The sequence below is a fragment of the Bidens hawaiensis genome, unplaced genomic scaffold, assembly GCF_021521415.1.
Source record: "Bidens hawaiensis isolate Kalapana, Puna unplaced genomic scaffold, B.hawaiensis_p1.1 tig00025049_1, whole genome shotgun sequence".
In the NCBI taxonomy this organism is placed as follows: domain Eukaryota; kingdom Viridiplantae; phylum Streptophyta; class Magnoliopsida; order Asterales; family Asteraceae; genus Bidens; species Bidens hawaiensis.
The window spans coordinates 246,955-259,908 of NW_027493987.1; the positions used below are offsets into that span (position 1 = coordinate 246,955).

At 47.0% G+C, this 12,954-nt stretch overlaps 1 pseudogene; it reads right to left on the minus strand.

Moving 5' to 3' along the window:
* Window positions 1–1,085: 1,085 nt before the first annotated feature.
* On the minus strand, window positions 1,086–1,881 carry LOC143570776 (U11/U12 small nuclear ribonucleoprotein 31 kDa protein pseudogene; annotated as a pseudogene).
* Window positions 1,882–12,954: the final 11,073 nt, after the last annotated feature.

Sequence of the window (12,954 nt, forward strand, 5' to 3'; positions counted from 1 at the left end):
CTATAATCTGTGTACTTAAACTTGAACTTCAAATAAAGAGCCTTATAATTAAACATTATATCTGTTAAACTGATACTAAGTTCATTATGCTCTTTGACCCCTTTAGAATGAGGGGATTCTTATATCTAAAGTGTATTTAACCATTGATTGAGATACGAGTTTGTGGGTTTGCAGCCAACTGCAACCCCCTAAACACAACTTGTAGCAGATAAAAACTGTATCTAAAAGTTGAACATTAAAATCTTGACCTACGAAGTTTTGCATGGTCGTAACACTAGTTAATGCAACTTTAGCTTTGGCTAGTTGGACAAGAAACTGATGATGTTCAGGATTCCGACACTTATCAAATAGCTAGTTAGGTAACAGTTCAAAACCGAGGATTTGTTGATTCGGACTGCTTTTTGCACACCCCTAAACACACCAAAAGCGGCTCTAATCTCTAATGAGTCCTATACATGTATACCAAGATTTTCCTCCATTCTCTATTTTACTAAATGAGCTTCATCTCCAGTTCTCCTTGTTTAAAACAAATTAAGTTCTTTTTTGTCACTGTCGTTTGCTCATTTAACTAGGTTAGTCCAAATCCGAAACCTTCAACCCTTTTGAGTCACTATGGTTAAATAGTTTAACTGGTTTTTATCCTTGACGCTAACTCTGTTAGATGTTTTCAACTAGTTTTCATAAAATGACCAAAATACCCCTGTGTTCACAGATATCACATAAAACCCGTCTCGTAGGCAATGAGAAAATGCTAAGCTACTATAAGAGGTGAAATTTCTCCCAACAAATTTAACACCGCTATATTATAGTTTTCTCTTGAAACACTTAAAGATCTTCAAATGAGTATATGACATACTAAGAAAATAGTCTAGACGTATAAACGAAACAACATACATAGGAGTACCGATATTAACTGATTAGCACAAGCACAACTTTTGATGATCAAGTATCTTCTCAAATCTCCACCTATACGTTGACGGTTCACCTGCATATCAGGAACTTCAACTTAGAACAACGAAGTTATAAATCACTAACGTAACTTGACTACTTTACTTGATACCATAATACGAACACGGATTAAAACATCAATCCTCGTTATCACTCTCGTCACTAAAATAACTCGTCTTCTTCATCTTCCCTTTCTTCCTACCCTCATCCCGACTCCCCTCACCACCACCCAACAACCTCTCACCCGCCCCATTATCCACCACCGACGCCCAATCATCATTCTCAAACACCTCATCGCCACCTGCCTCATCATCATCCTCATACCCCTCCTTCCCTTTCCTATACCCCCCCACCGCCACCGCCTTCCCTCCTCCCTCGTTTCGACGCCTGCGGTCTCTCCCTCGCCCCCAACTGATTCTTCGGACACTCGTACGACAAATGCCCACCCTCCCCACACTCATAACACCTACTCTTATCCTTATACACTCTCCGTCTAATAAACTCCGGTGCCCGGCCATTATCCGCAGCTATCGAAGCGGATAACGTCCACTTATTAAGTAATTTCCCATTAATCCCTTCCACCGCCTTCACCGCATCATCCCGAGCCACGAATAACACAAACGCAACGCCTCGGCTTGCACGAGTGACCCGATCCTTAACGATTGTGACCTTGGCTACTTTACCGAAGGTGGAGAAGATGGTGAATATGTCTGAGTTTGTGAGGCTGTAGTCCAGGTTGCTAACGTACACGGTGGATTTCGATGGGGCTAATCCTCCGCTTCGATTTCCATTGCCATTGGTTCGATCAGATGAGGGTTTGTTTAGGGTTTTGTTGGATGAAGATGATGACGGTGGTTGTGGTGGTGTGATGGAGGAGTAACGGTAGTAGAACATGTCGTCTTCTTCGTCATCGTCGCTGTATTTTCCGACCATTTGGGACGGTTTAAGGTAACAAATTAATGATGATTCGTTTAACTTAATTGAGACTGCGTTTTTAAATAATATGAAATCGATTGTTGGATCGATCAGTTTTCGCAAATGATTCTAGTTCTAGGGCACGAGAACGCTTGGTTGAGATGTATATAATTTTTGCCGAAGTCGAAAAAATTGATCCGAAACCGAAAAACTGAAAAATCCAGACTGAATAAACTGAACCGAAACAAAAACCGACGATTCGGTTTTTATGTTCTTGTAAAAACAGCACTAACGGTTCGGTTTTGGTTTTGCATGTAAAAAAACCGAAAAAACCGAACCGAACCGAAATTCTAATTTTTTTTTAATATTATATATTAAATAATTTATAAAAGTTTAATAAATATGTAACTCCAATATTTTTGATCAAATGTATAATAATCTATTATTTTACAATTAACAAAATTATTTATATATAAATTCTTTATTTTGTGCCAATTTTTTTCGGCCTAAAATTTTCAAGCTAAAATGGCAAAAACCAAAACTTCAAAAACCGAACGGACAAAAACTTCAAAAACCGAACCGAACCGCACTACGCACACCCCTACTTTTTGCCACACAAGTATATTAGATTCACTACAATTTTTTGATTTTTTTTGAAAATAATTTCATGTTTTTTTAAAGGCCAACAATGTTAGATCACCAGGGTACCCCCATTGACAAAAGGTTATCCACCGAATCATGCCCGCGATCACAAGTAGCGTTGGTGAGCCGGCCTGTCAGTAGTTATAGGGTAAACTCGTTGCACGAAGTAGGGATGAGCTCGGGACGGTACCGGTACCGATCATGAAAATACCAAATATTTGGTACCGGTACTGAAATGTTCGGTAAGGTACCGGTATTTCGTGTAAAATTCGTGAAATACCGGTATCGAAGACGCTTATCCCTAACCCGAAGGCACACTGGTGTAGAACTCTGGCTCGCAGCTGACATTTTGTCAAGAATGAGGCTAGAACCGATGACCTCTTCTAGAGAAAGTCAACGACGTACCACTAAAGCAATGCTAGTTGGTTGAATGCTTTCATATATATCTCACTCAAAAACCGTATTTATTAAAAAAAAACTATAACATACGCAAACAAATACATAATATAAAATAAACAACGGGGTTTTTTCAGGCGATGAACGTGAGGTGATGCCAAATTGGAAGGAAACGGTGGATCTCGAAGATTGATGAGGTGGAACCGTGGAAGTCCTTTAATAGACCGTTCATGGAGAAGGAAAGGAGGCGAGGAGGGAGGGCCCGGTCCGTATAAGTTTTTGCTGGAAAAAACTGAGGTGACGGCCCTTAAGCGTCGGCTCATTGTTGATGCTCTAAGAAATTACATTTAATATTTGCACACCATATATTATCTTTCAATGGTTTTGTTACTTTTGTTCGAATATGCTTTTTCCTTTTAACATACCTGTGTGTGATCAGTTATGATGTTGAAAATGTATAATTAGTTATTTGTTTTATTAGTAAAACATGGTGATATCATAAGCAATTGACCATTACTTATCAAATTACTATACTTTTAGCTTGTAGAAGATTAAAAACCAATTTACCGCACCAAAGTGTGTTTTAGCTCAATTGTCAAAACATACATCACAATGCAGGCTTCCATGACTTGTTCACTAGAAATAAGTCAAAGCCAGAGTCATCTAACAATCAAGCTCGACGACATCAACGTATTACAAGAAATACATGATAAATTTACAGTTTCCCAAAAAACAGAATGATAGAAGACCAACGTTGAAGAGGTAGGTCCCAGCAGAGCCCAGTTGGACCCGCAAGACTCACCTTAAACAGGGACGTCTGCGCAGAGACCAACTGGATCCGCAGGACCAACCATGCTCAGAGACGTGACGTCCTTACGCGCAGTACGCAAGCTGGTCCCGCAGGAAATGCCTCCCAATGGTGAAGGACTCCGCCTGTCCCCGCAGCCTCGGATACAAGCCATTAGGGAAGGCCACCCGCGCAGCATGGCTACACGCACAAGGCACTTAGCTCTCGATCATTCAGTGTCACCTGAAGGAATGAGCCAAGCCGGGAGCAATCCCGCACAGAGGCGGGAGGGGGAATACTCCCGCCCAAATAAGCCAGTCCGTATACTGAAGGATCTTTTACTGTACCTGACGAGGTATGGGCGAAAGATCTGATCAGAGATACGACAGCTCACTGATACAGTATGGCGAGCAGCATGCTCCTGTACTGTATCACTATTAGCCGCTGCCTACTCACCAACTACTGCCATACCACGTGCGTAGCCGTCAGTTGGTGGAACAGGAATAGTGTACAGCAGGCCTGGTCGCTATCAGCCGCTACCTACCCACCAACTACCAGCAGGGCACGTGCGTAGGCTACTGTTGATGAACAGGAACACTGTAGCAGCCGGCCATACCTCCTTGGAAACCTACCTTCGGCTATAAATACCCCAAATGGTATGATCATCATACAACATTACATTATCTTATATCATCATAATATACCTGATATCTGCTCTAGCAATCTCTTAATATACTTTTATATTTAAAGAGCAATCTAGTCTGATTCTCACGCCGGAGGGTGGTCACAAGGAGGAACCCCCCCTTCTCAGTGACGAGCTCACGGTGTCTGTTTTGCAGGTTATCAGAAGAACCATCTTCCAAGGGTCTAACCCCTCGTGGGAAACAGCTATCCAACCCCCCAGGTTACCAGTAATCTGTCCGGGGTCCGGTTAGTGTTTCTTCATTGGCGCCATCCGTGCATAAAGCTAGAACTACAATTTTCTCCAGTTTTTTCAAACTTCTACAAAGATGGTTAGAGAAATTCCGGTAACCACAACCCCAGCTACTAGGGGGAATACCGGCAACACAGTTTTTACGAACACTACCCCGGCTACCGAAGCCGGGGCAAGTGAAGTAAATTTTACGAACACTACCCCACTTACCAAAGCTGGGGCAAGTGCAGTAAATGATCGCCTACTGGGATCCACCGATACCCAGTTTGAGAAACGAAGACTCCCCCGCCAGACTCTCGATGAAGTTAAGGCATGGGCGGAGGCACGACAAAAGGAATTCCAGGCTGAGTTGGACGAACGCTTGCGTTCCGTGCAACAGGCCGACAAATTCGAGTACTGGGAGGATGACTCGGAGGAATCCGACTCCGACGCGAACCCTCGCCATAGGGCAAAAGGGAAGCGTAAGGAAACGGAATCCCAACCGAAAAGGCATTTTGGACAAGCCTTCAAACCAAAAAGCACAGGTGGAAGTCCACGAGACTTCTCCAAAACGTTCAGACCAAACGTTGCAAATGCAGGAATGTCCAAGTTTGCAAGGGACATTGCGGAAGCAATCGCCCCAAAGAGTGCCAAACAAATGCCTAACATAGGCACATATGACGGTTTATCTGATCCAGACGATCATTTGAACAGGTTCATAGCGGGGGCAACCGTCAGCAATTGGACGGAACCCACGTGGTGCTACATGTTCCAAATGACGCTTGTTGGGGCTGCTAGAGCTTGGTTTGATCGTCTACCGGTCAACCACATCTACGACTGGGCAGACTTCCAACAGAAGTTTAGCCAACACTTCAGCCAGCAACGGAAGTATACCGAGGAGCAATGGACAATCCTCAAATGCATACTAGAGGAAGATGAATCTCTGCCAAACTTCATCACTCGCTTCAACTCAAAGAAGCTAAGTTTGGGCAATATCAGCGAAGATCTTGTTCGCAGCTGCCTTCATCCAGGGCGCACATGACCCAGAGCTCATCCGCACCCTAACGGGTAAAGATGGCATGCCATCCACATGGGATGGCATCATGACAGCAGCAAAACGCTATGCGGAAACGGAGAAGCAACTGGGTAAAGATCTCCCACAGAGCACAAACCTCTACACCCAGAGGATGAGAGAGGACAACGTCCTCACCGCCAGACTAAATAAAAAGCGAAAGCTAGGCATTTGGCAGTCAATGGTAAACTTTGACACCTCATCCGGCTTGCAACATAGAGTGGGCGGAAGGGATAATGTACAGTCGCACCGAAACTCCAGATGGACGCCACTCACCAAAAGCGTCACTGAGATATTCGCCACTGAAGAGCTCCCGTGGCCAAAACCTCCGATAATCCGACATCGTCACGATGCTGATCGGAGCAAATACTGTGACTTTCACAAGACAAAGGGCCACAACACTGAAGAATGCATAGATGTAAAAGACATGGTCGAAGCATTTGTCAGAGATGGGACGCTCGCGCACCTCGTGGCGCAATAAAGGCTGAGCAGGCGGATGCGTGTAGAACCCCAGCTGGGGAAAACGAATAAAAATTCCAGCTTCAACATTGAGACTACATGCTGCGTAAAGAACGAGATCCCGAACCAGGTGCGTATCGGCTCGATGGCGCTCCCATCCCAACATGGAAGGGAGCTCATTTACACAGTTTGCATGTAAATCAATTCCAATTTGTAAAGAAAAGGCCAAGAGCCACTTCTAATGGAAATGATTCTCTTTTAAGAACATCGAAGCTGATGATTTTACATTTATACTTTTCTGAACACTAATATGCCGGTTTTCACCGCATAATTACGTGAGGTCATTGCATGGGAAGGCGGTCCTACCCGCACGAACCCAAAAAACGTGACAAACCTTCACGCAACCGCGCGTCGAACGGTTAAACTATGCAACACTGGTGACGGCATTCACATTACGTGAAGTCGTTGCGTGGGAAGGCGGTCCTACCCGCACGAACCCAATAACGTGGCAAACCTTCACGCAGGTCAGTTGAAGGAAAAGTTCAATTCTCCCATTAAATGAAAGTGCCGGTCTATCCGCATGAATCATGAAAGGAAACTGAACACTAACCTATCGACAACCGCGCGTCGAATGGTCAAAAACAAAATTCTTAAAAGGATAAGGAAAACCTACACGCAGGTCAGATAAGGGTAAAGTTTTGCCATCCTACTAAGTGCAAGTGACGGTTCTACCCGCACAATCACGAAAGAGGAAACAAAACTTCACACCTATTATCAACCACGTTCAAAGGTTAACTTATCCTCAAAGGATGAGGAAAACCTACACGCAGGTCAGATAAGGGTAAAGTTTTGCCATCCTACTAAGTGCAAGTGACGGTTCTACCCGCACAATCACGAAAGAGGAAACAAAACTTCACACCTATTATCAACCACGTTCAAAGGTTAACTTATCCTCAAAGGATGAGGAAAACCTACACGCAGGTCAGATAAGGGTAAAGTTTTGCCATCCTACTAAGTGCAAGTGACGGTTCTACCCGCACAATCACGAAAGAGGAAACAACTTCACACCTATTATCAACCACGTTCAAAGGTTAACTTATCTTAATGCCTTAGAAATTTCGAAAAGGAAAACCTACACGCAGGTCAGATGAAGGCTAAAGTTTAGCCATCCTACCAAGTGCAAGTGACGGTTCTACCCGCACAATCACGAAGGAGGAAGCGAAACTTTAACCCATTATCAACCACGTTCAAAGGTTCTTATTCTAAACACTTGGAAAATTGCTAATTTAAACTAAGTATGCAAGTCATAAGTTTATAAAGCAAGGAACCCAAAGAAGGAAATAACAATCTTATACGCAAAAAGATTTATATTTCACAAATTAACTATTACAAGAATGGCCGGATAACTACCCGCCCAAAAGAATAAAACTATACAAGTCTATCTTAGCAATGGGAAGGGATCTTCAGGATCAAGCTTCAGGGCCGCTTCCACTTGGACCCGCTCCGTCAGAAGAACGGGGTGGTTCGAGGAACGCTTTGAGGACAGCTAACCCATCATCAGCAGCAGCTACTTCATCCACCTTCTCCACCACTGGATGCGGGAAGGCGGCGTATTGGTTCAATGCTTGGTCATAAATGGCTTCGGTATCCACATCGAACAAAGGGAAGTTGGAAGGCGGGACGCCTTTCTCAACAAACCCTAGACCAAGCAGGAAGCCGGCCTTTTCCCCATCCTCATGAGAAGCGTTGAGGGCTGCGGTCATAGCATCATCGTAAGAGGTCTCTGAAAAGACCCAACGCACAACCTACATAGAAAACACAAGTATTAGAACCTTTTCTTACAAAAGAAAAGCGTGAAAATAAAACTAAACATACCTGAGGCAACGCTTCTCGAAGAAGCCATTGGAGGGCAGCTTGAGCTTCTTTATGGGCGCGTTCGGCTTCGCTCTTGTTAAGGTTGGCAAGTAAAACTTCCTTTGCGGCAGCCTCTTCGACGCCCTTAAGCTTCCGCTCGGTGTGGTCAAGCACCCCCCTCTGGTCCAGGATTTCCTGGAGTTTCTTGGCATCTTCCATTGCCAAGGCATCATGAGCGCGTTGGAGAGCCTCTAATTTGGCCTTGAGCTCCTCATTCTCCACACGCAAAGGCTCAGCAACGGCTTCAGCCTTGGCAGCCCTCTCGGTTGCGTTTCGCGCAGTCTCCCTGGCCAGCCGAAGCTGTTCATTCACAGCTTGGGCAGCCTTGGAGCGGGCCTCGAGTCGCGCCTGAACTTCAACCTCGAGGGCCTTGAAGGCCTTCTCCTTGTCGGCGGCAGCTGCCGCCAGCTGTTGGTTCTCCTCCCGAAGAGCACGCGCCTCAGATATGTCCTTGGCGCGAGCTGCTTTCAACTTGTCGTTTTCACGACAAAGCAGCTCGACGCGCGGCTGCATCCGGGCCTGGAGAACCCGAAGCTCATTAGTTAGCCTACCCTCCTGGTAGCTAACCATGGCTTCCCCCAACGCACCCGGAGGAGCAGCGTGGCGAGCCCAGTCCACGCACTCCACAGGTGTGCGAAGGGTTGTTCCTCGGCGTATGTTCCATCGTAGAACATACACTTCATTGGAATCCGACACTGCAAAAGAAACAAAGGCAGTAAGGAAAAGATGATAAAAAACATAAGAAAAGAAAGGAACCCTACGCACCTGTAGGGTCAATGACAGGCCGATAGCCGCCAAACCCATCACCTGAACCTAAAGGAAATCCATCCAACAGGTCAGGCAGACGGGAAGGTGGCAAAGATCGGCGGGAAACCCTGCGCGTACCTGATGGTCCGGCCATCGGTGCCGGTGGCGCGGGCATGGTGGCAGCCGCCGAGGTCGCCGTTGTGGTCGCCGCCGCGGTCGCCGCCGCGGTCGCCGCCTCGTAGGCAGCAGCAGTAACCGCCGGCTCTGTGAAGGATGCTGTAAAAATCGCACTCACAGCCGGCGGTGACGTCATCTCAGCTGGAACAGTCTGCTCAGAGGGAGCAACTGAACCAGCGGTAGCAGGCGCAGGCACCTGGGTCGACGCCTCAGGTAGGCTGACCAAGCCTACCGTCATTGGCGGAAGGGTACTCCTCTGCGCTTCACCCCGGAATGCGTCAACATCCACGCCTGCACAAAGAAGAAAGTGTTAGATAAATTTATGAAGTAATAAATCTGCAAAGACATTATGATTGTACTTACGGGTTTTCTTGACCCTGAACGTACGGACGGGCGGGGAGGAACCCGATGGAGCCGGCCTTTTGGTACCGGTCACCGTCGTCTTCGTTGGTTCTCCGGAGGTAACGGTCGTTGCCTCCGGAGCAGTGGTCTCCTCACCACCGGGGTTCCCCGCCACCTCTTCACTATCTGACTCCGAGTCAGATAGAACCACCGGACCAGCCGTGGAGGCCTTCTCCTTCCCTTTCCCGCCGGCAGCAGCTTTCTTCTTCCGCACCAGTGGAGGAGCATCTGAGGATTCCTCAGAAGAAGACAGGTCAAGAATTCCAACAGCGGGTACAGCATTAAGGGGTTGAGGAAAGAATATCGCCTTACCTGGCCGCCGGTGGCTCAGGATCTCGTGGCCCAGCGGATAGACCTCCACAAAACGATCCGCTGTTTGCTCCAGGATGGGCAACTCGCCCTCGTCCAGAGCACGAGTACCCATCCGCGCGGGACCGTCGGTTTCCCGCGGGAACAGAAGCGACTCCAAATTATTTCCCTCTGAAAGAAAAGAAACAGTTAGAAGACAAACTTGTATCAAAAAGAAAGACAAGACATACCATAGGGAATAGAGTTCAAACCGTATTCGAGAAGGATGGGAACCTGAGACGCATCCTTCCACACCCGGCTCATCCCTAACATGACCATCCCGGACTCCGCAAACCGGTAAACCGGAGATTGGATCCGGGATATCTTCGAAAACCATTCCGCCTCCTGGTAGTTGGGGGCGTGAAGGCTCGGTATCGCTTGGCCATTTTTAAACTTCATGGCAAGGGGGATGGCGCGGGCAGAAATGTAGAAGAATTCCTGCTTCCACGCGCGAAGACTGCGCTCGGTGTCGCAAATCTTCAGACCCTTAATACGGGTCGTCAAGGTGTACCACCCCTGGATGCACCTCCAGGTATAGAAGGTCATCAGGCGGTCCACATGGGGCTCGATGCCCAAAATCCGGCACACCCACTCAAAATGGCGAATCTTGGCGATCGCCATGGGGTGCAGCTCTGTCAAATGAACACCGTGCCTCTCAAGGACACGGTAAACAAATTTTGTCAACGGGAATCTAAGATTCCCATAGACAAAAAATGCAGCATAAACCCCGATCTTGCCTCTGGGGGCATCATACACGGTCTGGTGGGATTCAGGAAACTCAGGCTCGAGATGATCGAGCATGAACTTCCTGACAACATACCGGTACTGATCGCCGGGCAGAGCACACTGGCACTCGCCAGCAGTACCCCTGTCGTCAGCTATAGCTTCAGCATCACGAGAAGACATCTTGCAGAGAAAGAAGAGAACGATTTCGAGAGAATGCTCGATTGAATAAAGGAGTATTCGCCGGAAATCGCCTTAAAGATGAAGAGAAGAGTGAAAAGTGTGAATTGTAAGTAACCCTCTCCCCCTTTATATAGTAATCGCAATTAATGCGGTGAAATTAATGCGGAGGAGAGAGAAATCGAATGTGCAATGAAACTATGACACGTGGCAAAAAGCAAGCTGGCAACAGCTGTTGAAAGGACGTATGCCAGTAATTTCGCGGCCACGCGCCCGAAAAATCGCGCCCACGCGCCTGAAAAAGCGACTGGAATGACCATGTTCTGTCACGTCACCATAACTTCTTGCACGTCCTGACACAGTCAGAGGAAACCGTCGCACGACGTTTCAGAGGTTTGGACTGTTATCTTTTCACCAACTCTTCGAATTTCAAAATTCAAAATTCGAAAATATTAAAAAGCGGGAAAATACCCCTTTACCCCTTGGCAAACAAGTAACCGTAAGACGGATGCGGGTACAGTGTAAAGGCAAAACCCTTCACATACCTAGCACCCGCAGGGAATTGAAGCCAAATAAACCTTGGCAAACAAGTAACCGTAAGACGGATGCGGGTACAGTGTAAAGGCAAAACCCTTCACATACCTAGCACCCGCAGGGAATTGAAGCCAAATAAACCTTGGCAAACAAGTAACCGTAAGACGGATGCGGGTACAATGTAAAGGCAAAACCCTTCACATACCTAGCACCCGCAGGGAATTGAAGCCAAATAAACCTTGGCAAACAAGTAACCGTAAGACGGATGCGGGTACAGTGTAAAGGCAAAACCCTTCACATACCGAGCACCCGCAGAGAATTGAAGCCAAGTACCTCGGCAACCAAGTAACTATAAGACGGGTGCGGGTACAGTGTAAAGGCAAAACCCTTCACATACCTAGCACCCGCAGGGAATTGACGCCAGGAATACCTTGGAAGTAAAGTAACCGTAAGACGAGCGCAGGTACAGTGTTAAGGCAAAACCCTTCACATACCTAGCGCTCCGCTGGGAATTGAAACCAAGAAGGATCTTCTGGGCAATGCTTGCGGAAACGGAAATAACATCCCCGCATAGCGGGAACGTCGAGAACTACGTTGTTTGAAGCTCCAGGATGGAATTGGTGGTCTTAACATAATTGATCACTATGTTCAAAACTACCAAAACCTCATGGAAAATACATACAACTGGGACTCAATGCTCCTGACTTGCGAGGAGGTTACAGACCTACCCGCATCATACCCAAAGACCAAGCAGGAAACTCGGGCATTTCTGCAAGTGACAAGGACTTCCGCGGAAAGAATCCCCATGGAAAACCTTACAAAACCCTTTTCAAAACCCTTTGCTCAAGTCCAAAAGTTCACCTCACTTTATTAAACACTCATGAGAAGAACATTGGACTAGGGGGACTTGAAGAGGTAGGTCCCAGCAGAGCCCAGTTGGACCCGCAAGACTCACCTTAAACAGGGACGTCTGCGCAGAGACCAACTGGATCCGCAGGACCAACCATGCTCAGAGACGTGACGTCCTTACGCGCAGTACGCAAGCTGGTCCCGCAGGAAATGCCTCCCAATGGTGAAGGACTCCGCCTGTCCCCGCAGCCTCGGATACAAGCCATTAGGGAAGGCCACCCGCGCAGCATGGCTACACGCACAAGGCACTTAGCTCTCGATCATTCAGTGTCACCTGAAGGAATGAGCCAAGCCGGGAGCAATCCCGCACAGAGGCGGGAGGGGGAATACTCCCGCCCAAATAAGCCAGTCCGTATACTGAAGGATCTTTTACTGTACCTGACGAGGTATGGGCGAAAGATCTGATCAGAGATACGACAGCTCACTGATACAGTATGGCGAGCAGCATGCTCCTGTACTGTATCACTATTAGCCGCTGCCTACTCACCAACTACTGCCATACCACGTGCGTAGCCGTCAGTTGGTGGAACAGGAATAGTGTACAGCAGGCCTGGTCGCTATCAGCCGCTACCTACCCACCAACTACCAGCAGGGCACGTGCGTAGGCTACTGTTGATGAACAGGAACACTGTAGCAGCCGGCCATACCTCCTTGGAAACCTACCTTCGGCTATAAATACCCCAAATGGTATGATCATCATACAACATTACATTATCTTATATCATCATAATATACCTGATATCTGCTCTAGCAATCTCTTAATATACTTTTATATTTAAAGAGCAATCTAGTCTGATTCTCACGCCGGAGGGTGGTCACAAGGAGGAACCCCCCCCTTCTCAGTGACGAGCTCACGGTGTCTGTTTTGCAGGTTATCAGAAGAACCAT